Source organism: Canis lupus, chromosome 19 (genome assembly GCF_003254725.2).
Source record: "Canis lupus dingo isolate Sandy chromosome 19, ASM325472v2, whole genome shotgun sequence".
NCBI classification, from domain to species: Eukaryota; Metazoa; Chordata; class Mammalia; order Carnivora; family Canidae; genus Canis; species Canis lupus.
This window is the reverse complement of record NC_064261.1, coordinates 49,455,836-49,461,835: the sequence shown is the minus strand read 5'-3', so window position 1 is coordinate 49,461,835 and position 6,000 is coordinate 49,455,836. Positions and strand designations below refer to the sequence as shown.

General features: G+C 33.6%; 1 long non-coding RNA gene across 1 annotated transcript in view; it reads left to right on the top strand.

Moving 5' to 3' along the window:
* The first annotated feature begins 3,751 nt into the window (after window positions 1-3,751).
* Window positions 3,752-6,000, top strand: part of LOC112649961 (uncharacterized) — a 112,531-nt gene continuing 110,282 nt past the window's right edge. The window contains exon 1 of the long non-coding RNA XR_003129834.3: window positions 3,752-3,873. This is a non-coding gene — a long non-coding RNA (uncharacterized LOC112649961). The remainder of the gene's footprint in view (window positions 3,874-6,000) is intronic.

Sequence of the window (6,000 nt, the reverse complement as noted above, 5' to 3'; positions counted from 1 at the left end):
TTAAGATTTTATTTATTCATTCATGAGAGACACACAGAGAGAGGCAGAGGGAGAAGCAAGCTCCATGCAGGGAGCCCGATGTGGGACTCAATCCTGAAGCCCTGGGGTCACGCCCTGAGCCAAAGGCAGAGGCTCAATGGCTGAGCCTCCCAGGCATCCCTTTCTTCATGTTTTATATAAGGGGATTCATCTGAGGCTGGGGTAGCTCTCAGTTTCTTTTGTACAAAATGAATAGCTTGGCTTAAAAACCTAAAATTTTATGCACTGAATCTCCAAAATTCCTTGACTTTATCTGAAATGTTTAAATGTTCCAACTAATGTGGGAAAAATAATAGACTAAGACAAATATATACTGTTCTGTCCATTTAAATCATTTGAGCAAATAAGTGTATTTGATTATGAAGCCTTGAAAATAATGCTTGATTTAACACTTTATAGTTGTGTGTGTATGTATAGTGTGAGAGAAAAATCCATATTTAATTATCTACTCCCTATCTCGCTACCCATATATCTAAATAGAATCCCTCTTATTAGAACCTGAAAGTGGTTAGTTAGCTAAAAATCAGGAGGCATAAAAAATAATACCTCATACCTTAAACATTTAATTTATTTCAAAATGGGCACAACCCCTCAGCAGTCTTTTGATTTAGGGCCTAAGTCCTTTCTTGAAGATTGAGACTGCTGATTGGGACTTGAAATTAACTTTCTTGCATGAAAAAGTGCAATGTTAAATATTCAATGGTTTACAGTTTATTTCTCCTTAAGGGGGACACAAATTTAAATATAGTATAATATGAATGAAACAGTCTCTTGATTTTTTCCCCCAAACTTTTATACTTGTCTCTCTTATACTTATTAGATATTTTTACACACATAGTCTATCAGTTTTTTCATATTAAATTTTCCATGGCAAAAACAGGCACATCTTATAGAGGCTGGTTTGTATTTGCCCATGTTTCAAATGGTGGGAACAGAGTGTGCATGAGCTTCACTGGTAATATATCAGTTCACTGGAAATTGTTATAACTTCTTTTGTTGTATTTTACTTGACCTTCAAAGCCATCCTATAGGGGTTAAGTGATTCATATAAGATTATGTTATTGTTTTGGTTTCCATAAAAATATCAGGAATATTAAATGATTCACATAAGGTTACAAAATGTAGGAGACAAACTCTGAAAGTAAATTGCAAGAACAAACTTACTGCTATTATTTTGTTATGAGGTATTTCCAAAATAAAATTAATAGCTTGGAAATCTGTTGAAGTGAAAATGAGTATAGAATGACTTTTTCACTGATCTAGAATTATTGCTTAGTTTTATCTGCTCAAAATGTGGAATCTAGTTTAAACAGTTAGACCATCAGTAATTTTGTGATACTTTAGCAGTCTAGTCTTTCCTGGCTTATTATAAAAGCGTTACCAAAAATTAAAGGTATTGATTATTCTATTAATATTAATGCATTAGTGGGTTGTGGTTATACCAGAATTCTCTCGCAACTAAAGATACAACTTAGGTGTAAAATCTTTCATGCTGTATTTTAAGAGTTGTATTTTGTTTTGTTTTAACTTTGAAATCAGGTGCTGATGTACTCATATAGGTATTGGTGGTTAGTTTATAGAATTTTTCTCCCTTATTTGCTCAAATTCTTTTTTAGATTTTACTCTTTCTCCTCACTTTGATACATTGATATTTTATCCTGAAGAATACATGATCCATTTCAGATTCTTACTTCCTGGTTTCTATCACTTAACTGTTCTGAAGATTAAGATCAAATTTTTAGGGAATGGTTTTTAAATGAGATGGATTGGATTAAATGCAGAGGTGCTTATTTTATGTTCTCAGAGTATCAATTACCTTTAATGAGAGACAATAAGAGTCTCAAATGAGGAAGAATGCTTATATTACAAGGTTTTGTTGTTGTTGTTTGTTTTGTTTTGTTTTTTTTTTTGAGATCTAAAATAATATGTAGAGACCAGGAGTTGTACATTATATGTGTTTAAAACTTGAGGTATTATTTCATATTTATTTATGTATTTGGCTAGGACTGTTGAGTCAGTAATGGGTCTAAATGATTATTTTGCCAAGAGAAGCTCATTGTAAAGATAAATTTTATATATGACATAAAGTTAATAAAATTTAGATTGTAAATTCTTTCCTTTCTTAGTAAATTTTCACCTTCTGTTTCTCTTGGATTTGGTTGAACGCATTTAAACATTCTCTGTATGCATCTGAAATTGGGGTTTCTGGGGGAGTGGACAAAACATTGGATATTATATTAGAAATTTTAGCAATTGAAGTAATAGAAATACTCCTATCTTCGTTTTTCCCAGTGGGATAAATACAATTAATGGAGAAAAATTCTTTATATGAAAAGAAATATAGTTTAGCTTACCTTTTCTTTTCTGGATTAGTGAGCCAAACATTACAGCTGCCCATGTTGTCAGAATGCCATAGGAGAATTTAGAAGAGGAGTAGCCAATAATGTAGTCAGCTTCTGACGTTTAAATACATGTTTCTGCTGTTCCATCAAAATTAATGATTAACTTCAGCATTAGAAGCATGTATTTCAATAGGAGAGGGAAATTTTCCCACCATCACTTCAGAGGAGAAGTAACCCTCTGGCGTTATAAATATATATTTCAGAGTAAGAGAGAAGATTGATCCCACAGGATATCTCTCTTCTCCATCCATTGATGATGTCAGTGAGTGTCTGATTAGCTGCTGACATTTGAAATTATGGTGGGTCAGCAGGTTAATGAAAGCCTTCTTTATATAGCTGTGTCCCCATTGCCTCTGTGCCTTCCTAGGCTTTTGGCTTGTTTGCTGACCTCAAAATGCAAGGCAAAAATAAAAGTACACATCAAAAGAAGTATAGTTGGAGCACTCATCTATTGATGATTTCTAATGCTTCTATTTAACAAGAAAGAGAAAGGTTAATGAATAGCAGCGACTTAACTTATTTGGGAATGGTTGAGTACAAAGGGTCTAGTTAATAACCTCAGTGACCTTATTGAGGATAAACTCTGTGTAGATGAAAACATTTCAGTAGAATTGTCTGTACCACAATTTTTCTGCCTTTAAGTGACAGAGTTACATAAATTTCCCATTTTATAATATTGAGTCATCTTCTATTGAGGCAAGGAGAAAGTATAAAACTGAATTAGGTTTCCTGACTCATCAATCATAGTGTCTTAGAGCCAGAGAGGGCCCTTGAGACCTAGTGTGGTGTTTTTTAAAGCTGTGTTCTGTGGCACTTTCAGGTTCCTCAGAGTGACCTTGCAAGCTGCCATAGGGGGAAAACAAGTACGTGGGGCCCTCGTTCCTATTCATATTTATGATGCCACCTAACATGTCATGTAATAAAAGACTCTGCTGACAAAGTTTGAAAACCACTGAGCTGCAACTAACACTCTCAATTTGCACTTAAGGAAATTGAGGTATAGGTGATAAAGTGAAGTTGCCAAAATCCTGTAGCTATTCTACATCACAATAAATGTGGGAAAAAAAAATGTACCTCTTGAAGGATAGTACTTTTCAGTATTTTTGTTTTTCAGAGAAGAGTACAAAAGCAAAAATAATGTCTTGGGACCAATCTTGTTTCAAAATGCTCTGAATCCCAATGGAGGTCAGATGAGGAATGCCAGGCTGATCTTCCCAAACCATTTCCCTGCTCATTTTGTCTGGATAGGGTGAGAGCTGGTTTCCAGTGCCATCTGTGTAAGATGTTTAATTTCCTTTACATGTCAATTTAGGGGATGGACATTGACTCTGGAACTTTAGAAGTTTCTAGTATCTCCAGAGAAGATCATCTGTTTCTGGATTTCTGCATGTCATCAGTAACAGACATTAGGACCACACTTCTGCATCTGTTGGTGAGACAAGTGCAAGTCTGATTAAACTCCAGTGTTGGGTGCTCAAAATGCTGGGGGGGTGCGCAGCCTAAAATGTAAAAAGAAACCGTTAAATATCTGTATATATTTACTTTAATCTAAAAATAGGAAAGAAATTCAGCATTTCTGGATAGGCTGACATGATGCTGAGTTGGTAGGTCAGAGTCTATCTTTAGAGCTGGAGAGTGACTAGCAGGAAGAAATCTTGATGGCGGCCTCTCTCTCTCTCTTCCTCCCACCACCCTGCTGCCACCTCATGTAGTCCCATCTTACCGCAACCAGTTGCAGTATCATGTGCCAGTCGTGATGGGTTTGAGGTTTTGCTTTTGATAAAATCTTTATAAAACTATGTGGAGAGATTGAGAGTGACCATGGAAATCTTTATTGCACACAGAAGTTCTTTGCTATTTTGTAACCAAGTGTGTAAAAGTATTTTCAAAGCTAAATTTGAGGTTTTCCACAGAAAAACTTTTCCAAATTTGCAACAATTTTCTGAGTTGATAATGTTTTTTAGTACTATGGTGTATAAAAGATATTTTTGGAACATGCACACACACTCACATCCAGTCTCTTACACTTTACTGTTCCTTCAAGTTACAGTACATGACTGAGAAAGTGACAACTTCCAAAACAAACAGACAGACCGACAAAAACTTTGATAATATGAAGAAGAATTAGAAGTCTAGAAGGTGCTGGGAAAATGTTCTGTCACTTAAAAAGCTTTTACATATGTCTTCGTCTGTATATAAAGATTAGAAATAATTTCTTTTTCATAGCATTATTATGAGGAATAAATGAAGCTATAATAGAAAAGGTTAAGAGACTGCTTGATATTGGGATGTTTTCAATTACTATTAGTTATGATGATGATCATTATTAAATACTTGGAAACTTACACCATTTAAAAACTTGCCAAGTGAAGAATTTTAATGAATACCAATTTAGTTTTTATAACATAAAAATTATAATTATATAACATATATTATACTTTCCAATTAGTTTTTAAAGAAAAAAAATGACATCAAGGAGGAGAGAGGGAATTTACTAGATAAATTTAAACAAATAGTCTTTGTATAATTGGTAAGTGACTGAAAAATGGGTATAATTAATCAGAAAGTGCAAATACTAATGCATTTCTTTTATGTCTGTCTACATATTCTTGAAAGATATGCTTGTAAGCTATGAGATCCGTTAAAACCAATGATTGAAATAAATTGAATCAAGGATTGCTTGTAGTTAAAGTGTTAAAGAATATCTTTACAATATAATGAATTCAGTTACATTACTTTCACTAAAATAGGGTTAACAATATTTTTTCTGAGGACATACAGTTCTTGTATAGTGTCAGTAGAAAATTAAAGTAGAAGTCATAAAATAGTGTTTACTTTGTCATCTAATCCTTTTAAAATGTCTAGATTTGTATATATTTTATATTGTACAATATAGAATTAGAATAATAATTTACAAATAAGTCATTATTATTTGATGAGAGAATGTCTGTTCCAAACCGTTTGAAGAGTATGAGATGTAAATTATTTAAGATGTGATGAAAAGAGAACTGGGTTCTGAGAGAAAAGATGAAGAAATGAGGCAGTGAAAAAACATGTGGCTTTAGTCAGAATTTGTGAAAGGTTGGTAAATATCCTAAGTGAACACAGTCATCTTTCGTGCTAGGCTTGGTTGGGTTCTGAAGTAGAGATATCCTGGGTAGAGCTAAGCTCACTGTACAGCAAGGATGGAGTGGAGAAGCACTCTGATCCACATGGGACTTCTGCTAATTAAGAAGAACTTCTGGATATTTATCCAAAGAAACAAAAACATTGATTCAAAAAGATGTAAGCACCCTATGTTCATTGCAGCATTATTTATAATAGCCAACACGTGGAAACAAGTTAAGTGTCCATCAATGGATGGATGAAGAAATTGTGTGTGTGTGTGTGTGTATAATTAATATATAGCCATAACAAAGAATGATATCTCACTGTTTATGACAACATGGCTGGACTTTGAGGACTTTATGCTAGATGAAATAAATCAGAGAAAAATAAGTACCATATAATCTCTGTAATATGTGGAATCTGATTCTATATCTCTATGTCTATAGAGATA